Raw genomic sequence first — 22,112 nt, 5'->3', positions numbered from 1 at the left:
TCTTTATTTATTTGAAACATATAATTAGTTCAGGATCCCTATATGGTTTTCTAGAAAGAATGCAGCTTCTTTCAATGTTGTATGTTCTTGTTCACACTTGAAGCGAGTTAGTCCTTTATTATCTGGACAAGAAAACCAAAAAGCAAAAAAAATAGCAGATATTTTTCAGACACAGCTGTAGCATTTTTGACCTTCAGAATAAAATCAGGAAATACCATTAATCCTATCATAGCCTGAGAAACCAAGGCAGCATATTCCCATTGTGGAGAACCTGCTGCTTTCAGAACACTTCATATTATAAATCGTTACAGGAAAATAATGGGTCAACCTTGGGGAATTTCTGAAAGGACACTTACATGATATTAAAAAGCAACACAATTCTGACTTGACTAAATCAGCAAACTGAGACTTTCTCAACAAGGGGGAAAAATTGTCATCAGAGGAGGTATTATAAAAGATTAATTCTAATTCTGCTAATTGTAGAACATATTCTTATAACAGATCTTTTTGTCAGAACATAGGGGACAAAAATTAAAGTGTAAGCAGAAAATAATTAATTTGCTCTGATATTTCAGATTTTGAAAAACTAATAAATATAAATTCACTCAAATCCTATTTGAAAATAGGTGAGGTAAATAGCTATATAAACCATATTGCATGCATACAAAAATATGCAAAGAATACTAATTCATAAGCATTTATTCCAGCATCTACCATTTTTAAATCACATTTGAACTCCCATTTATATTTGCTTTGGAAAATTTCCAAGCCACTTATAGAAAAGTACACTTATTGTGCTTTAGCCAAACTATTTTTGATGCTCAATGCCATTGCTGAGCTTGAAAGTTTTACCAGTCTTTAATTTTTCAATTTTTTCCAAAAATCTCAGGTCTGTTCTCAAAAGATGAAGGTTAAGTCTTTGAAAAAAAATAGTGCTAAAAATTCTGAAGGTACTAATTTCAAAATCAGTTCTAAAAATACTCTGGGCAATAATGGTTTTCCTAGGTGATTAAAAACAGAGTTCACATGAGATCATAAATTAATTCTGGTTCATTCAACTTTTTAGAAAATTAGCCATACTAAAAGGAGTACTACTAAAAAAGGAAAAGAGAGAATAGTTTCTTTTATTTCATTATTAGTATGATTTTGAATCCTGCTTCATTTTCCTCTTGATTATAGTAGCCACCCTTTCCTCCTTACCTACACACATTTGTGGCATTGGTTAACAAATATTTATTGAACTCCACTCTATGTCAAGTACAGTTTCAAGCAGATCTTGTTCCCCATCTGTACTATCTGATTAAATTTGAATGTGCTTTACTTGAAAAAATTTTAGTGTTAGTATAACATTTATTAACTGTTCATCTGTATACCAGAATTCATTTCCTAATATGTAGGAACTCTGGCATGGATTCTGCCCTACAGCATCTACAATCAAGTAAGAAAAAATAAAATATGTTCACAAATGTCTATTAATATAAAGTACAAAACCACAAGAGCTACAAAAGAGGCATGAGTGTTTTAAGGGAAATGAAATAACTTATTGTTTCAGATAGGAATCACCCTTTTGTGAACTCTTCACAAGAGTTCATAGGTATGATGGAAATCAGTCTTAGACAATTTTCAGTTCAACAAAATTTCCTTTGTTTAATTTTATGTGCATTTTAGCAAAACCAGTGATATCAGATATTTATTAATAGTACAGAACTATAATATAGCCTAGATATATTATTTAAAATTGTTCTTTTATAAGCTTAAATTTTTCATTTAAGCAGCATTTCATTTATGAATTTGAACTTAAGAAGTTTTCAGAATCTTGAGCATTTAGACAAATAAAGTTGAACCCTTACTAACCAAGCTTATTTTCCTAAATGTGCCAGTGATGAAAAACAGCAAGTCTTTCTACCTATATATTATGACTTCATTTACCACAGCATAAGTATATGTTTAATTTGACACCATTTTAGCCTAGATCAAAGGATATTCTAAAACACAAAAAAGAAAAAAGAAAGGAAAACTGGTGCCAAGTTTTCAGGGGGAGAAAAAAAACAGATAAAGACTATTGGGAACAGCTCTCACCCTATTTCCAATGAATAAAATTTCATCAAAAATATCTACCTGTTTTATGCCAATCATTTCTTTTAACATAGAACCAAATATGTGCTACTATTTTATGAGATACACTGAGGCACGTGGGTAGGAGAGAATGAGGAAGCATAAAAATATGAGAGAAAATAATCTCTGCCATATTTACTAGAATATTTGTTTATTGCAATTACTGAAACCACCTAAACACAGTTAAGACAAAGAAATTATTGGCACATGTAACCAAATTTTGTCGATGGCAGAAGTGTAGCTGAGCCTCAGGGTGAGTAGATCAAAGGACTTGAATATTGCCAGGATCCACTTCCTCCATTTCTTGTCCATGTTTTTTTCTGTGCATCTACTTTACTCAATTTCCTGTTTCTTCCACTTAGGTAGAAGCTAAAACACTGAAGATCTCACTCATATTCCTAACCTTCACTTCCAAAGGAAAACTGAAATATTCTCTAATGTTCTCTGCCTAAGTTGTTATAAAAACAAACAAACAAACAAAACAAACAAAAAACAAAACCCAGAAAGTGGTTTGATTGGTCAAATTGGACAAACTGTCCATCTTTGGACCAATAATATTACTCAGAAATGTGGGGTGTCATCAGGGGGTATGTTAGTCAGCCAAAGGGGAGCTGATGCAAAGTACCAGAAATCCGTTGGCCTGTATAAAGGTATTTATCTGGGGCAGAAGCTTACAGTTCCAAGGCTGTAAAGAGTCCAACTCAAGGTTGCTTTCTCACCAGCCAGTTGCCACGTGTTGAAGCAAGATGGCAGGTGATGTCTGCCTGGTCTCTCAGGGTTTCCTATATCAGTCCCTGGCATAAGGCTTGTTTCTTTCCAGGCCTTCTCAGCTGCTCTCTTCTCTTCAGCTGTAAACTATCAGGCAAATGGCTCATCTCTTTCCGGGCCCAAGAATCAAGCATGATAGAGCTCTCTTTTTTTTTTTTTCTCGTTTCTTCTTGAGTTAGTGTCCATTTACACAGGCCCACCAACAGAGTGAGGACTCAACCCAAGTCACACCTTACTGACATGGTTGAATCAAAGCCCTAATCTTAGCATATAATTTAATCAAGGGCCCCTCAACTGAATGTGATATAGTCAAAGGGTATCACACCCAGCATAGATTAGTTTACAAATATAATCTTTCTCTTTTTGGGATTCATAAATAATTTCACACTGCCATAGGGGCCCACCTTGAATCAGGTGCTGCACCCTAAACTGATCACTGTGGTTACAGCAGCCTCCACAATGAATCACATCATTGGAGAGGGGATAATAATATATGTGAGAACAAAGGATGAGGTATTTGAACAGAAAATTGAAAGATCTCCACTACAGTGTCTTCAGAGGTTAAAATTTCATTAAGTTGCCACATAAGAAAACATGATAATGAGTTTTAGATAGAACATCTTAAGCCCTCAATTAGTTTTCCAATTTAAAATTTGTTTTGAATATGACTAAGTTCATGATATTTCAAGATTGGGAATAAAGTGAATCATACTCAGGGTGCAGGGAAGAGACCAATTAGAGCTATGTCATCAGAGAACTATGCAAATGTGGAATTGATTGTGGTCAATGAAATAATTGCCATTTTCTCAAGACACTCATTTTATAGTCAAAAGGCTCCATCTCACCTGCTGTTTATGATTCTAATTATGAGAACACAACAGAAAATCACCATGAACAAGTAACACTTCAGAATATCTCAAAGAACAGACTAACAAAATGAAAGGTTTTCATTCAATAGAAAATTATGTGCTTTTATGTTAAGAAGATCAAAGTTGTAGTATATAAAATGGCACAGTTTCCCTCTAAATTGTGTTCCACAAAATAAAAAAAATCTTAAGAATCATGGGATTGCCTTATGAATTTTAATTTTTTTCTTTCTATATTTTATTTTTAAAGAAGTTGGAGATTACATAAAAAACACATCAAAGATATGGGGGGATTCCCTTATACCCCACATCCTTCCCCTCCCACACTTATCCCCATTATCCACATCTTTTATTAGTGTGGTCCATTTGTTACCATTGATGTATGCATATCAAAGCATTGTTACTAACCATGGTAGAAAGTTTATATTTTAGTTTATACTTTGCACCACACATTTTTATGGGTTTTGACAAAATACGTATCCATCATTGCAATGTCATTCAGAACAATTCCAATGTTCCCAAAAATGTCCCATTTATACCCTTTCTTCCCTCTTCCTTTCCTCAAAACCTCTGGTGACCACTTCCTTTATACGAATGTTAAAAGATCTTCCATTGTTAGAATAATAATGTCTACTTTAGTCCATAGTTGCATTCCCCCCTTTTGTTTGTTCATTCCTCAATCTTGAGGATTATAGGATGGTGATGGCCACTCTGTTTCTGACTGAGAGGGGCTAATAGAGCAAATGGATGGAACTGTCTGGCTTGCAGTTGTAGACACTCTGTTTTTTGGGATGGGCATTGTCCATCATCATCATTTTGTTAGTTGTCCTGGGTAGTCCGATAAACTGGAGAGTAGGTGCTGCAACCCTGCTGACACTAAGGGCTGAACCAGTATATGAACAGCCAGATTTAAATCTCTGGTACATATATTTAATGAGTATAGTGTAAATTATAAGTTCAAATATAAGTGGCAAAAGAGCCAGGTATGGGGAAATTATACATGAGTTTAACTCTTTTACATTAGGGAACATATATTCCAAGGTAATACCCACTGACAGGGTGTGGAATTCCTCAGATTGTTTGCCCTCCTACAATGTCTAGATGTCTCTAGAGCCCTCAGGAGCACCCCTGCTTGAGACACTGTTAACTGTGGCAGTCAGTGAAATCCTCCTGAGATATGCATGAGCATAACCTCTGGAATGACCTCCTGACTCACCTGAAAATCTTAGTCATAAAAACTCATTTGTATTTAATATTTACCCATTTTGGTCCAGGTCTTTTTCCAAATGCACTGTTAGTTTGTGCTTAGTAATAATCCCTCAGGGCCAGGAGTTTCTTCCCTGGTATGAAAGGATGGTTCAACATAAGAAAGTCAATCAATGTAATATACCACATTAACAGATCAACAGAAAAAAAATCAAATGATCATCTCTATTGATGCAGAAAAAGCATTTGACAAAATACAGCATCTTTTCTTGATAAAAACTCTTCAAAAGATAGGAATAGAAGGAGAAACTTCCTCAACATATTAAAAGGTACCTATGAAAAACCCACAGCTAACATCATATTCAATTATGAAATGCAAAAGGCTTTCCTTCTAAGATCTAGAACAAGACAAGGATGCCCACTGACACTGCTATTTTTAATGTTTTGTTAGAAGTGCTTACTCGAGCACTTAGATAAGAAAAATAAAAGACATCCAATTGGAAAGAAGGAAGTAAAAATCTCACTATTTTAGGATGACATGATCTTATACATTGAAAGCCCTGAAAAATCTACAACAAAGCTTCTAGAGCTGATAAACTAGTTCAGTAAAGTGGCAAGATATAACATGCAAAAATCAGTATGATTTCTGTACATTAACAATGAGCAATCTGAGGAAGAAATCAAGAAAAATTGCATTTACAATAGCAAGTAAAAGAATCAGATCTCTAGATGTAAAGGACTTGTACACAGAAAACAGCACAACATTGCTAAAGGAAATCAAAGAAGACCTAAATAAATGGAAGACTATTCCATGTTCATGGATTGGTAGACTAAACATCATAAAGATGTCCATCTTACCTAATTAGATTTACAGATTTAATGCCATCCCCCCAAAAATTAAAACAGCATTTTTTACTGAATTGGAAAAGCTAATTATGAAATTTATTTGGAAGGGCAGGGACCTTGAATAGCCAAAAACATATTGAAAAAGAAAAACAAAGTTGGAGGAATCATGTTTCCTGACTTTAAAGAACACTACAAAGCTATAGGATCAAAACTGCATGGTATTGCATAAGGCTAGACATACTGAATAATGGAACCAAATTGAGAGTTTTGATATAGATCATCACATTTATGGCCAACTGATATTCTACAAGACCACCAAGCCAACCTAACTTGGAGAGAATAGCCTCTTCAATAATTGCTGCTTAGAAAACTGGATATCCATATCCCAAAGAATGAGAGAGGATCACCATCACCATATCATGCTCTTTACAAAAATTTATTCAAAATGGATCCAAGATCTAAATATAAAAGCCAAGACCATAAGCTAAAAGATAATGTAGGGAAGCATCTTTAGATGCTTGTAGTAGGAAATGGCTTCATAAATTTTACATTGAAAGCCCAAGCAACAAAAGAAAAAATAGATAAATGTGACCTCCTCAAATTAAAAACTTTTGCACTTCAAAGGAGTTTGTCAAGAGAGTGAAAGTAGCCTACCCAATGGAAGAAAATATTTGGTAACCATTTACCCAATAAAGGTCTAATATCCAGTACATATAAAGAAATCCTATATCTAGAAAATAAAAGAACGAATAACCCTTTTTAAAAGTGGGCAAGATGTTTGAATATACACTTTTCCAAAGAAATACAAATGGCTAAAAAGCCATGAAAAGCACATGAAAAGATGCTCAACATCATTAACTATTAGGGAAATGCAAGTCAAAACTACAATGAGATATCATTTTGCACCAATTAGACTTGGCAGCTATTTAAAAACAGAACTATAAGTGTCTGAGAGGATGTGGAGGAGAGGAAATCCTCAACAACTGTTGGTCAGAATGTAGAATAGTGCAGCCATTGTGGAGGAGAGTTTGGCAGTTCCTCAGGGTGCTAACTATAGAACTGCCATATGATCCAGCCATATTACTGCCATATTACATATTACATATACAGCCATATTACTACAGAAGAATTAAAGCAGGGACATGAATAGATACACACACACCACTGTTCATAGCATCATTATTCACTACTGCTAAAAGCTGGAAGCAACCCAAGTGTCCATCAACAGATGAATGGATCAACAAATTATTTTACATACATACAAGGCAATATTACTCAGCACTAAGAAGGAATGAATTATTAAAACACATGAAACGGTATGGATGTATCTAGAAGACATTATGTTTGAGTGAAGTAAGCCAGTCACTGAAGGACAAATGTTACATGACCTCACTGATATGACTTAAGCAAATTGAGCACTTCACAGCTAGAGTCTGAAAGATAGGTTATCAGGGAACAGAAAGGAAGTGGAGTGTGGTGAGCCAATGCTCAATGTGAGCAAGACCTACAATAAGGTGAAAAAGGTGGTTGGGCAGTGGAGAGGAGTGTTGTTGGTACAGGGATGTGAGGGGGCATCGACTGTGCGAGAATGTGAGAGGATGTAGGAAAGGTGGTTGGGTTAGACTATCCATGGAACTGGGGAGAGGGCTGGAGGAAGGAACAGGTGAGCTCTGAGGTTAGAGGCCATCATACATGCTATCGAAACCTATAAAATATGTGTGGAGCAAGGTGTAAACTGTAATGTAAACTGTTAACCATGATTAGTAATCTAAAGCTTCTTTAAAAATAGAAAGGAAAAAAAAAAACCTGCAATGGTGGGAATGTTCTTTCAGCAAATATTACAGGAGAGGGTTCCCCATGCAGGGCATCAGGATGGGAGGATATGTAGTATAAGGTGCATTTGGAGCATGCATCTATGGAATATGAAAATGTTCATCTTGTCACAGTGTTTTATCTCAGTGTGTAGACCCACACAATTAAAAGAAAATATTAAACTCCCATCCTGGGGAGTCCTGCTATGTTCTCAGTTAGAGGGGCAAGAATCTCTAGAGAACATAGGCAGTGCCTAATAGCAGAAAGCAGAGTAATATGACAAACCCTCAATAATAATGCATATAACTATGAACTTTATTCTTCAAAAATAGAAACTTAGTGATTACCATAGGCCCCGAGCCGAGAGGGAGGGGAAAAATGGAGTAGGCGGAACATAGGGCATTTTTAGGGCATTGGAATTTTTCTGCATGATCTTGCAAAAATGGATATAAACCATTATAAATTTTGTCAAAACCTTTAAAAGTGTATGGTGCAAAATGTATACCATAATGTAAACCATTGGCCATGGTTAATAGCAATGCTTCAATAGTTGTTCATCAATTGTAACAAATGTAGCATACTCATAAATAAGATGTTTCAATAGGGAAAAATGTAAGAAGGCGAGGGAGGGGGAACCCCCCAAGTACAGGGGCAACAACTAGAGAAGGAGGAAGCACTATTGTCGGGCCCATGATATTGATGCTTGTACTTATGAGCCTTGTTCTTGTGAAATCCAAACTTAGCTTCGTATTATACATTGCCTAAGAGTTACCTCCTGAAAGCCTCCTTGTTTCTCAAATATGGTCTCTCTCTAAGCCAAACTCAACATATAAATATACTGCCTTCCCCCAGTATGGGACATTGCTGATAAATTTTAAACATTGCCTTCAATAGCATTACTTCCTGTTGCTATCAATTTGCCTCAGAAGCAAGATAGTTTAACCGGCAGTTTCTCTTCAACTGAGTACCAATTTTGCACATTTTGACTAAATCTCAGCACAAAGGGCCTGATTTGGGTTTGAGACCTTATTCAAAATCCAGAGGCTGTACAATATGGAGTATAGGTAATAGTAATGCTTTGATGAGGCTCTTTCATAATTTGTTACAAATGTTTCACCACAATGCAAGGTATTGGTGGTGGGGAGGTGTATGGAAGCCCTGTATGATGTTATTCATGATTGCTTAGTAATTTCACAACTTTTACCATATACTTAGTGTTTATGTATGTTCATGTATGAATGATATACTTCAATAAATTTGTTTTTAAGGAAAATAAATAAGTAAACAATAAATAAATAGCCCAGAGGCTATGCTCTGCTTGAAGCCAAGGGCCCAGTCTCTAAAACAAACAAATATCCAACATTTTGTTTTTGCAGCTAAACTGATGATGTTTCTGCAGCTTCCAAATGCTTCAAAATCCCACACCTTAGTCATGTGTTCAGGACTTCAAGCAAGCAGAAGCAAACTCTCAAGTTTATAATTCATGATCATGGAGGCAGCATTTCTTATCTACCCATTTTTGGTCTTAACCTCACTCATTGACTGTCAAGAAAACCACCAGCTCTCTTGTGGGTGCTTGTATTAGTCAGCCAAAGGGGTACTGATGCAAAATTCCAGAAATTGGTTGGTTTTTATAAATGGTATTTATTTGGGGTAGGAGCTTACAGATACCAGGCCATAAAGCATAAGTTACTTCTCTCACCAAAGTCTATTTCCATGTGTTGGAGCAAGATGGCTGCCAACATCTGCCAGGGTTCAGGTTTCCTGGGTTTCTCTCTTCCTGGGTCTTACTTCTATTTCCTCTGTGTGCTTACTTCCCAGGTCTCCAGCTTAAGACTTCAGTATCAAAACTCCAACATTAAAAACCCTACAGCATAAAAAAACTCCAATTCTATCCTTTGCTATGCCTTTTTGTCTGTTAGTCCCCACCCACCAAGGGGTGAGGACTCAATGCCCTACTGACATGGCCCAATTAAAGCTCTAATCATAATTTAATCATGCTCAGACACAGTCCAGTTTACAAACATAACCCAATATCTATTTTTTAAATTCATAACTATATCAAACTGCTACCATGCTCTAACCATTCCATGTCATCTCCTAGACTTGAAACCTCCCAGAAGACAATGAAAGTAAATCATTCATCTTTTCACTCCCTATTACTGACTCTATTAAATAGTAAACAGATGATAAAGATTTTTTGATTAAATGAAGAAATGAATGACCCTTCAAGTAGAAAAAAATAACTCCATTAAAGGGCAGAGTCAACTCTCTTCATGTTTATGATTAGGGACTTATTTTATTTTAAAAATTATATCTACTAATTGTTATTCATTCTCTTTATCATTTTGGCTAACAGAAAACCCAATCAGCTAGGTATTTTAGGATTCCTGCAAGAGATAACAGTAGTTTGGATGTAAGTACTATCATCTGAAATACTGACAAGTGGGCAAATTCTGAATATAGGTTGAAAGTACAAATAACTAGAAATGTGGCCTTAGAAAACAGAGGAAAATAGATTGCTAGATAGGTAGGTAGGTAGGTAGGTATGTAGATAGATAGATAGATAGATAGATAGATAGATAGATAGATAGATGACATCAGGAAGAGAGATAAGAAGGAAGGAATTGGCATACTATTTCTACAAAATTCATGAGATTAGAATAGATAGAGAAGAAATTCAATTGAGGACTGAGCCCTCAGATATTCCAATGTTCATATATGTGTGAAAAGGAACTACCAGTGAGGTAGGCGGAAAGCCACTAAGGAAAGAGTTTCCATTGTAGCAGGTAACAAATTGTGTCACGTATCACTTAAAAGTCAAGTGAAATGAGGACTAAAACTTGGTCATTGTTTTGTCAAGATAGAAGTCCTTGGATTAACCAGACAAGAGGGTTTCTGAAGAGAAATAGGAAGCAAACCTGATTAAAGTACTGTTAGAAAGAATGGGAGGAAAGAGGAGGAAACAGGATTTTAAATAATGCTTATGAGGAGTTTTACTATAAAAGATTGCAGAAAGATGGGAAAGAAAGAAATGTAGAGGCTAGAAACAGCTAATTTTTAAAGGCAGGAAATTTTATGGGATGTTTGTATGATAATAGATTTCAAATGAGGAAAATCTAAGAGACTGAAGATTGAGTAGGTGTAATTGCAGGAGCAAATTTTCAGTGAGTACTCAATGTTTTAGGGACAATGTCAAGTAATTTACGTGTATTATTTAATTTAATTATTAAAACAACCCCTGAGGTAAATATTCTTATGCTGTTTAACAGATGAGAAAATAACTCAGAGTGGTTAGGTAGCTTGCCTAAAGTCACAATGATATTGGGATGCAGAGCCAGAAGTTAAACCCAAGGCTGATGCAGAATGTCATGAGCTTGAACACATCATTAGCTGTAGGTAATTAACTTTGTCAGTCCACTAAATGCAGCCATCAATTTTATCTCAGCTCAGTGCCAGGAAATTACTTGCATAGGTTTCAAAATTAACCAAGAGTTACCTTTGTCTCTAAGTGAGGAACTACAAATGAGGTTTCTTATAAATTGCACCTATGTAATTCATCATAGTTGAGCAACACAAAATATGTATATAATTATATACATTTAGATATTAGTGTTTATATTAATCTCATGTTCAGTTACTCAACAAGAATATATGTAGCTATAGTTATATGGATATGACTATGAAGATAGATATAAAACAAATTACAGAGATAGAGAGAAACTTATATGTTTCTGAAACTCCCATTTAACAGTTATGTGCACCAAAGAAAGGAAAGAACGAACCACTTACTTATGCTTGAGATAGAATTAGAACCAGAGGGAAAAGGGAAAACTCTTCAGTGAAATTAGAATAAATCCATTTTTTCCTCTTCATTCTCATTATGTAATATGTATATTTTTAAAATGTACCATTGGAGAGATTATTTTATACTAAACTATACAAGTAAGTTAAAAAGTTGATGAATAAAAATTTTGAGAAGTTGTAAATTAGAAAACTTTTCTTTGTTTTTTATAAATGAAAAACCATATCAGCTTAAATTCAATTTTCTCTTTCATTTCTGAGGTAATAAGTGAGAGATTGACTGTAATCCCTAGAATTGAGCACACCTAGGTCTAAAACCCTTGGTGAGTAACTTTGAGTATGTTATTTCATCCCCTTACATCCCAATTTCCTCACTTGAAAAACAAAGTTAATAAGAGTACTTACCTAAAAAGTTGTAAATAATATATGAGATAATTGCTATAGAGCATACCATCCAGCCCATACTACACACTCCACTATATTGATTATACTTACTACCTTTTCTTTTTGCTATAAATGATTTTTTTCCTTGAAAGCCACTGCAATTTAAAATGGAATCTGATCTCCCATCAATATTTTTAATTAACTTTCATAAATAAATAAGTACCTGAATAATAGTTCAGAAATATTGAAACAAAGATTATTTTTAAATCCAAATGGCCTTAGAAATGAAAACTCTTAACAAACTGGCTCTAGACTTATTATCATGGGATTTGCAGGGTCCTGAGAATTATAGAGTAGTAAATCATGCTCATTGAAATAACTAGGCAAGCAACTTGCCTGACCTCAAAGTCTTGCACCACTAAAGACACTTCATAGTCTTAATATCAGCTCAGGCACAGTGATTTAAATAAATTCTTTTTCAGACATGTTTTAAATTTTCAAAAAACTTTCTGCCCTAAAATGTTACACTGAGGAGCACTCTTTTTTTGTCTTTTTTATCAACTTTTTATTGCAGTAATTGATATAGAGCATGAAATTTAACATTTTAACCACATTGACGTGTGTACTTCAGTAGTATTAATTATATTCACAATATTGTGCTACCATCACTGACATTTATTACCCCTCCTTTTTCATCTCCTCAAAGAAAACTACTTACCAATTAAACTACAATCTGTTCTACCTGCTCTACCCCACCTCCCTGCCCCTGGTAACTTACAAACAACTATCTGTCTCGTGAAGTTTGGTTCTTCTAGGTATTTCATATAAGTGAGATCACACAACATTAGTTTCTCTATGTCTGGCTTACTTAGTTAAATATGATGTCCACAAGGTTTGTCCATGTTGTGGCATATTATCAAGACTTCATTCCTTTTCATGGCTAAATAATAGTCAATTGTATGGGTATGTCTTATTTTATTTATCCATTCATCTGTTAATAGACACTTGGGTTGCTTTCACCTTTTGCCTATTCTGAATAATAATGCTATAACACTGGTTTACAAATATATATTTGAGTCCCTGTTTCAGTCTTTTGGATATATACCAAGAAGTGGATCACTGGATCAAGTGGTAAATCTCTTTTCAATTTTCTAAGGATGCACCAAACTGATTTCTACAGTAGCTGAACTTTCTACAGTGCCACCAATGATGTATAGGAGCTCCTATTTCTCTACATCCTTACTGACACTTATTATTTTCTGCTTTCTTGTTGTTGTTGTTAAATTATAGCCATTCTAGTTGATGTGAAGCAGTGTCTCATTGTGTTGTTAGTTTGTCTTTTCCCTGATGACCAATGATGTTGAATACCTTTCCATGTGTTTATTGGCCTTTTGTATATCTTCTGTGGAGAAATGTCTATTCAAGTCTTTTGTCCATTTTTAATTGGGTCATTCATCTTTTTGTTGTTGAATTATAGTAATTCTTTATATATTCTGGATAGTAAATCCTTTTCAGACACATTTTATGATTATTTTCTCCTGTTATATAGGTTGTCTTTTCACTTTCTTGATAGGGTCATTTGATGTACAAAAGGTTTTAATTTTGATAACATCCATTTTATGCATTTTTCTTTTGTTGCTCATGCTTTTGGTGTCATATCTAAGAAGTCACTACCAAATCCAAGGTTATAAACATTCTCCCTGTTTTCTTCTATAAATTTTATGACTTTAGCTCTTATATTTGGATCTTTAACCCATTTCAAGTTAATTTTGTCTATGGTGTTAAGTAGGGGTCTAACTTCATTCTTTTGCATGCAGATATCCAGATTTCCCAATACCATTTGTAAAAGAGACCATTATTTCCCCCAATTATATACTCGGCACCCTTATCAAAACTAAGTTGGCCATAGATGTGTTGATCTTTTTCTGAATTCCCAATTCTGTTCAACTGGCTATGTGTCTACCTTTATGCCAATATGATAGTATTTTGATTACTGTGGCTTTGTAGTTAACTTTCCATTTTGGCAAGTGTGAAACCACTCATTTGTTCTCCTTTTGCAATAATGATTTGATTATTCATGGCCCCTTATGATTCCATATTAATTTCAGGATCAGCTTTTCTATTTCTTCAGAAGAAGGCTGCTAGGATTTTGACAGATATTGTGTTGAATCTGTAGATAGCTTTGGGTAATGTTGATGTCCTAATAATATTAAGGCTTCCTTTCCATGAACACAGGCTGTCTTGGATTTATTTACGTCATATGTTTCTTTCAGAAATGCTTTGTAGTTTTCAGTGTACAAAGCCTTCACCTCCTTAGTTACTTATGTTTATTCCTAGGTATTTTATTCTATTTTGAGCTACTATGGATGGGATATTTTTAATATCCATTTCAGAATATTCTTTGGTGAGGCATTCTGAACACAACTTTCCTTATATTTTGAGAGCTGAAAGAATACCATCAACTGCTAGATACAGAAATGAGAGGCTTAAGCCCCTGATAAGAAAGCATTCAGCAATCCTATCATAATAAATGGAGTAGAATTTGGTTGTTCAATTTTTTTCATTTAATGAAATTTTAAAATTTTCCTTGTGTCTTATTGAAATTCATCATATTACAATTCACAGAGATACATTACTTATCACCACAGTCTAAATTGCTCGTATTTCCCAAATTTTACTTCATTGTGTGAGTATTCCTAAATACATTTTTTTTCCAAATCACTAGTAATATTTAAAGTTATCTAGTCATTAAAAAAATAAAAACAAGGCTAAACTGATGGACTACTATAAAAAGAACATGGAAAAATGATGTTAAAGAAATAAACTTTTACCCAACCAGCTTCCCTATGCTTTCCTTTATTTAGAAAGATTTTCTGCTCTGTCTCCCATCACCTGATTCTGTTGATTTAGATTATATTTGTCTTTAAAATATTTCTGTGTATGTTGTTAATTCACTGTATCCTTTGAGAATTGATTTCTCACACCTTTCTACAACTGTGTATTCCCAGTAGAGCTTATTTTTCTAACAATCTAAATGATCTCTGATCCAGCCAAAGGAACTCAATTTTCACACCATGTCTCTAGTAATATAACATTTGGCTTGGAAATGTCTCATTACTCTAATAAATCTCTGTATAGAAAGTGGTGAACAGCTGTGTTGTTCTTTTTCTCAGTATGTGTGTGACACACAAGCTCAGGAATATACAAGAAAAAAACAGTTTCTACCCTACAATAACAAGCCCAGCAGTGAATTAAACTTTAATTTCTTTATTTAAAGTCTACTCAGATAACTTCCTTCTCTGCCATCTGGTTTACCAAAATCAATCTGCTATTCTGTTTCATATAGTTATTTCATGACCTAAATATCAATAAGAGAAAATTGTCTCTTTTCCATGTAAAAATTTTGTTTAAGGAATTGAAACTGGCAATTATAAATTTTTAAGTTCTCTTCATTTCCAAAGTCCTTGGAGGTTGAACAAATGCATTTCTATGTTCTAGACTATATTGAGAGGTTTATTTTGATAACTATATTTATTGATACCATCACCTAGCCCCTACTTTTTCTATGTCTTATTTTATGTATGAACCCCTAATCTTTCTTCTAATTGGCTATTTTAACTATATTTAATCCTTGCTGGATGGCAATATATAGCAAGGTTATACTAGAATGCAAAGTGCTAAACAATCCCCTTACCTTAGCCTGATTTATAGCCATATACGAAATAAACAAACAAAAACCTACCTTCTCAGCACTGCTTTACACAGACACATTCCATAGCTATTCCATAAATTATTTGGTGGTGATCCCATGAGCAAAAAGAGAAACTTAAACTCCATACACTAGGTATCCTGGTTTAAGTAGTGTTCTCTTAACCAGATCTCTACTAGTTTCAGAGTTAATCGAAAATCTATGAGGTTCGATGGTCCTGAAGCATGAAGAAGAATAGAAATCAGTGAAACACCCGTAAGAGTTAAATAAACTGGGCAAAAGCAGATCAATATTCCCAATAAGGAAAATAATAGCACAAAGTGATGAATGGGAAGGAACATGTGCAGAACATGGTAAATAGATAAAACAGAAGATGATGGTACTATTGGAGATTAAAGGGTAATAACGTGAATTAGACCAAGTGGTCTTTAAATAAGTGAAGCAAACCAATTTATTAAGACATAAATTATATTTTGTTTTTGCTACTGTGAACATTTTTCCTTTGCCAGTACATATCAAAAGAAGGAAGTCAAGTCTTTCTGCAAAAGAAATTGTGGAAATTACCACAGGCTAAGAAACTACCATCCTAAATCTCCTCACTTTGGATTTCTGGCATCAGAGAAAATCTTGGATTATTTTTAATCCAGTGGATGGACAGGGGAAGGCTCAGTGATGATTGATATTTAATTTTTCACTAATCATATGTGTACTTTAAGTCAGAGCAAAGTTAGTGGAAGGCAACAATTCTGGTATTTGATTGCTATGAACCAAATTTCATATACATCAAGATAAAGAATTTTTTTTCAGGAAACTTTATTCTTTATTCTTAGTTCTTAAATAAATAAGACAGTGCAGCATGTAAACAAACATAAAATTGATACAGAAACCCCAAAAAAGGCGAAATTTTAGTTGTATATTTGTTACAAGAATAAATTTTTTAAAAACTGTACAACAAAAGACTGTACAACACAAATAGGAAATTCTAATGTAAACCATGGGCTATAGTTAATGGTACAATTATAATAATATTCTTTTATCAGCTGTGATAAATGTACCACACTAGTAAGAGATGACAATAATGGTAAGGGTACAGGGGAACTACATGATTTTTCTGTAACATACATCTCTTAAAAAATAAAAAAAAAACTACTTTCCAATCACTAGCAATATAGATTTGTGTATGCAATGGAAAAACTATATTGTTACAATTGAAAAATTGAAAAGATGATTATAAAGTAGGAATAAGTTCAAAATACTAAGGGAAGAAAATTGTATTAAGAAAAAACACTGAAATATATAAAATTCAAATGGAAGAAACACAAGTGGAGACACACAAATTTAAGTTTTAAATGCATATACATTTTTTAATCCAATAAGTCTATTTCCAAGCATCTTTTCTCCAAAAGGACTGTATTGTTCATTACAACTTTGTTAACAATATTGAAAAACTGGAAAAAGAAATGTGCCATTGGTAAGAAAAGATTCAATAAATTATAGTAAACTCATACAAGGGAATGCAAGAAAGCATATGAAAAGTGCATATTATTTTTACAAGAAAAATCTTCAATATAAATTAAGTATTTTTAAAATTACAGAATAATATGTACAGTATGATATTATTTATGTAAAGAATAATAAAAGGAACACTGCAAAAATTGAATGTATGTGCATACATTATACACATATATACATTTTTATGTACATATATACATTTATATTTATATATGTGAGAGAAAATTAAAGAAGACCCAAGCAAATGTGTTAATATTCCATGTTTACAGATTGGAAAATTTGATATTTTTTAAGATATCAATTTTCACCAAGTTTATCTATAGATTCATAACATTCCAATCAATATTTCAGAAGAATATATTTGTGGAAATTTACAAATTGACTTTAAAATGTACATCAAAATGGAAAGTACCTAAAATAACCTATTTGAGATTCATATAGATGAGCAAGAATAATGGTTTTTAAAAATGTAGCATCTTCATACAATGAATGCTAACAAAGTAACACTATATGGGGCTATGTGGAATATAATCTCAGCCATTTTGTGGAATGAAGGTGCCAGACCAAAAATACTATGTGTATGTAGTGTTTGAGTCTACATATCTCAAGTTTAAGACAGACAAAACTTAATATTATTGATAAACATCAGAATAGTGGTTACTTTGGGGAATGGGGTGTAGTAACAAAGCCATCTTACCTAAAGCAGCAGCCAAGAAACATATTCAGAAATTGAACTATATTGTACAGATAGTAAAGTGCTAAAATGAACTAATCACAAGCTTGATTACATTTTATATATACTCACATTCATACATCCACGATTTAGATCAAAATATATAACACTTCTAGGACCTCAGAGTGCTCTGCATTTTCAAAAAAATCTAAATGGAGTAGTTACTAAATTCTGGCCAATAGGATATAAAGAGAAATGCCATGTAGCTTCTTTGAGACTTTTTGAGGGAACTGGCATGTGTCCTTTGCCTATTATGCCCCCTTCCCTTCTGCAGCATAGAACACAGGTGTAATTGTTGGAGCTTTATCTTGGACCCTGAAACCAAGGGTCATGCACTGGGGAAGTTTGGGGAGAAAGCTGAAAGATGTCTATGCTCTTGATTGGTATTCATACAGGTGAGCAAGAAACAAATTGCTGTCTAGTTTTTCACTGATATCTGGAGTTTTCTGTCACACTTGGAGGCAACTAAGGTGACAGGTACATAGTGGTTTTACTCTAATAGCCTCATTGATGTCATGGATAGCAACTGAATTTGTCTCTTTACAATCTCCATAACCCCCAAATTGCCACCCCTTCCCATGTAGAATAAATGGTATTTTCCAACATCTTTCTAATTCCCTTGGGTTGTAAAATTGCCTCAAAACCAATATTTGTGACCCATAATTTACAAGTCCCTTTTTAGAGATGGTCTCCTTTCACTAACCTTCTAAGTACCAGGATGAGTGCTAAGACTTGCTTCAATGGTAAATAGCCCTTTGCCATTTTATCACAGCATGGTTTCTGATGAGAGCTTTTTGATTCCATATTCACTCTTGCTCTCAGCATGGCATTGGGGAGAACATTTTTTCCCTAATTTGATTTAGATTCAGTAATTCCCGAACTGGTACAGACAAGATGGACACTTTATCCAGGATTACTTTGGGGTGTTATTTCGTGGCAATATCAAGATAAAAGACACTGCAAAAGTTCAAGACATCTGTCATCCAGGCATGTTATAAAAGAGTCAAGTTCTTTGGACACAGATTTGGGTGTCCATTGCAGGCAACACTGGCCTAATCTTACTGAGCTTCAAGGTTGTGCAGTGCATTTTGAAACATATACTTTTTTGTTTCTTCAAATAAGATAAACAACCATGTTTTAATTAGGAGCAGATTTTAAGCCTGGTGATTACTGGCTCTACCCCAATATCAGAATATTATGTGAAAAAGCTGAGCATTTCAATTGGTAGTTCAGCTTCAAGGGTTCTTCTACAGAGCAGTTCTTAGCCTTTTTTGTTCCACAGACCTCTTTGCCAGTCAGGTGAAAACCACGGACCCCTTACTAAGTCCACACTACATTGTGTATTATTTAATAAACATATCAGCCCTCTCCAACATGTCCCCAAAAGAATAATTTTTTTTAAAAATTTTAATTCAAGCTCACAGACCCCTTGTTAAGAACCCCTGATCTAAATGTAGTACAGGACTCTTACAGGAAAGTGAGTGTGTTCCAGTGTGAATATTTGAGCAACAACACTTTTAGGTATTACCCTAATACTTTCAGTTGGGTTTTCTCCCGATTTCTCTTATTAGTGGACACCTCTGAAGTACCACTTTAAAGGAGTTCATGGAAATTTTCTGTACTGGAATCAATATTTCTGTCTGTATTGTCATCACGAATTTCTGGACAGTGATAATGTGTCATATGCAATCTTGAAGAATGTGCAAACAATAAATAAACCATAAGAAAATTTTTTGAGAATGCCTCCTTATATAACTGTATTAGTCAGCCAAAGGAGTGCTGATGCAAAATGCCAGAATTGGTTGATTTTTATAAAGGGTATTTATTTGGGGTAGGCGCTTACAAATACCATGCCAAAAGCATAAGTTACTTCCCTCACCAAAGTCTATTTTCACAAGATGGCTGCCAACAGCTGCGAGGGTTCAGGCTTCCTAGGTTCCTCTCTTCCAGAGTCTTGCTTCTCTCTGGGTTCAAGATTCCTTTCTTCCCAGGGTTTGCTTCCTTATAGGCCCAGGTTTCCTCTCTTCCTGGGGCTTGCTTCTGTTTCCTCTGTGAGATTACTTCCTGTGGCTCCAGCTTAAGGCTTCAGAATCAAACTCCAGCATCAAAACTCCAACATCAAAAACCCTCAGCTCTCTCCTTTGCAATGCCTTTTATCTGCGAGTCCCCACCCACCAAGGGGACATGACCCAATCAAAGCTGTAATTGTAACTTAATCATGCCCGGGTTCAAACCAGTTTAAAAATATAATCCAATATCTATTTTTTTAATTCATAACTATGTCAAACTTCTCCAGTAACATATTCTGTTAATTGAGAGATAGTGATTTTGATGGCCTCTGTAATCAGGGGCATAATTTTTAATCTGATTCTGGATGAAAGAAAATGTTGATGGCATTTTCCTTTTAGTCCCAGGATTGTAATCTTAAAGGATGAAAGTGGTTTACATTTAATTCAGGTACCCTCAAAATGTATCATATTTGAGCCTTTGAAAATCCAGTGGTTTTGTTAGTACTAAATCATTGGTGACTGGCCCTGGCCTTGCTGTGATGAATTGTCCCCTTGCAATCCCCTCAACTCCTTCAACATGAACATCTAATGGAAATATGATATTTTTACCTAATCTTACCCAATTCAATGGGACAAATAATAATAATCTGAACAAAACTAGACCAATCCTAGAATATCACCTTCCCTGCCACAAAGTATAGGTGCTGGAATGTAAAAATGCTAAAACAATTAGAACACCTCACCAGAATTTTCAGAACGATAGAAAGGGGAACAGATGTGGCTCAAGCAATTAAGGCACAGTGGCTGAGCTGCTGCTTCCCACATGGGAGGTCCTAGGTTTGGCTCCTAGTGACTTCTAAAAAAGAACAAAAAAGCAATTCAGGGGTGCTGATTTGGCTCAATGGCTGAATGCCAGCTTCCCATATACAAGGTCCTGGGTTCACGCCCCAGCCCAGCTATCTCAAAAAAAAAAAAAAAAAAGAAAAAAGAAAGAGGAGTGGGTAGGGGAAAGGAAACAGTTGTAATATGCAAACTTGAACTAATGAAGCCATATTGTCTGCAGTCTGGAAAGAGTCCTCAAGTGTCCATTTCCAATTATGGATGTGCTTGTATTATCACAGCGTTTTACTTAATGTACATGTTAATTTGCTTTAACAAAGGAAAATTCAATAGCTTAAACAAGGTAGTAGTTAATATCTTTCTGATATAATAATCTACCTGTGGGAAAGCAAAAACAGGGTATATAAAGTTCTGTAGTTATAGATCACACATGGAAAAAGCTGCCTACTATCCTTTGCTCCTTCATGCCTTGGATCATTGTCCATGTGTAAATGATCAAATTAGGCTCATACTTCCTTGTTTCCATAGTAGAATTTAGCCATATATACACATCTAGGTGTGTGTGTGGGGGAGGATATCTAGGAAATTTAGACTCTGCATGGACTCTTCTATGTGTATAGTTTTAAATGGGATTCTTCTATTGCTGAAAGAAATAAAATAAGAATAGATATTTGGGATAATTGTCAATTTTTACCTGACAAGATAAAAGTTGTTTGTTGAATTCTTCCTTGAATTTGTGAGCTTTCCCAATTTTTTCCCTAAGCTACTTTGAATGAGTTTCTGCAACTTGCTCATTCAGCAAGGTAGTGATATAATGAACCACTTAACTTCTTGACCAAAATTATACTTATAAAGTAAATAAATATCAATTAATCTCTACTTGAAACTTCAACCACCCCGAAATCTGGAGAAAAATCAGTATTTAGTTAAAAGGATGTTAAATTAAATGGTTAAGAATCAAGATTTGAGAAATTTATCAAGTCCTAAGGTGACATTCATCCCACTTTGTCCTGGAATTTCCAGGTCTTAGCACTAAAAGTTCCATGTCCCAGGATACCCCTCAATCCTGGGAAAATAATGATGGTTAGTAACCTTAAACTATAATTATGTCTGAGTTCTATAATTATGTTCTTCTCTTCCACTCACAACCCAATTTCTTAGACAATCAGCACCCTATAACTGTATTACCTGCAGGTCTTCTAGGACTGGATTCCATGCTTATTCTTACAGACTATCATGAGAATAATATTTTTATCTTGCAATCCTAGATTCATAGCTATAACTATATTTTGTGTTGTTATAACTTCTTTTGGTTCCTGTTGACTAAAACCGTGTCATCCCTTTTAAAATAGAAGGTACTTGTATCAGTCCAGGGAGTGTGATTAAATATGAAATACCACTGTTATTATCTATTTATAGATATGATATAATGCATCTATCAATAAAATTCACTGTGAATTTTTAGTAATTTATTGAAATAAAAAGCTTAATTTTTTCAGGGGACTGGG

The sequence above is a fragment of the Dasypus novemcinctus genome, chromosome 1, assembly GCF_030445035.2.
Source record: "Dasypus novemcinctus isolate mDasNov1 chromosome 1, mDasNov1.1.hap2, whole genome shotgun sequence".
Taxonomy (NCBI): Eukaryota; Metazoa; Chordata; class Mammalia; order Cingulata; family Dasypodidae; genus Dasypus; species Dasypus novemcinctus.
This window is presented reverse-complemented; position numbering follows the sequence as displayed.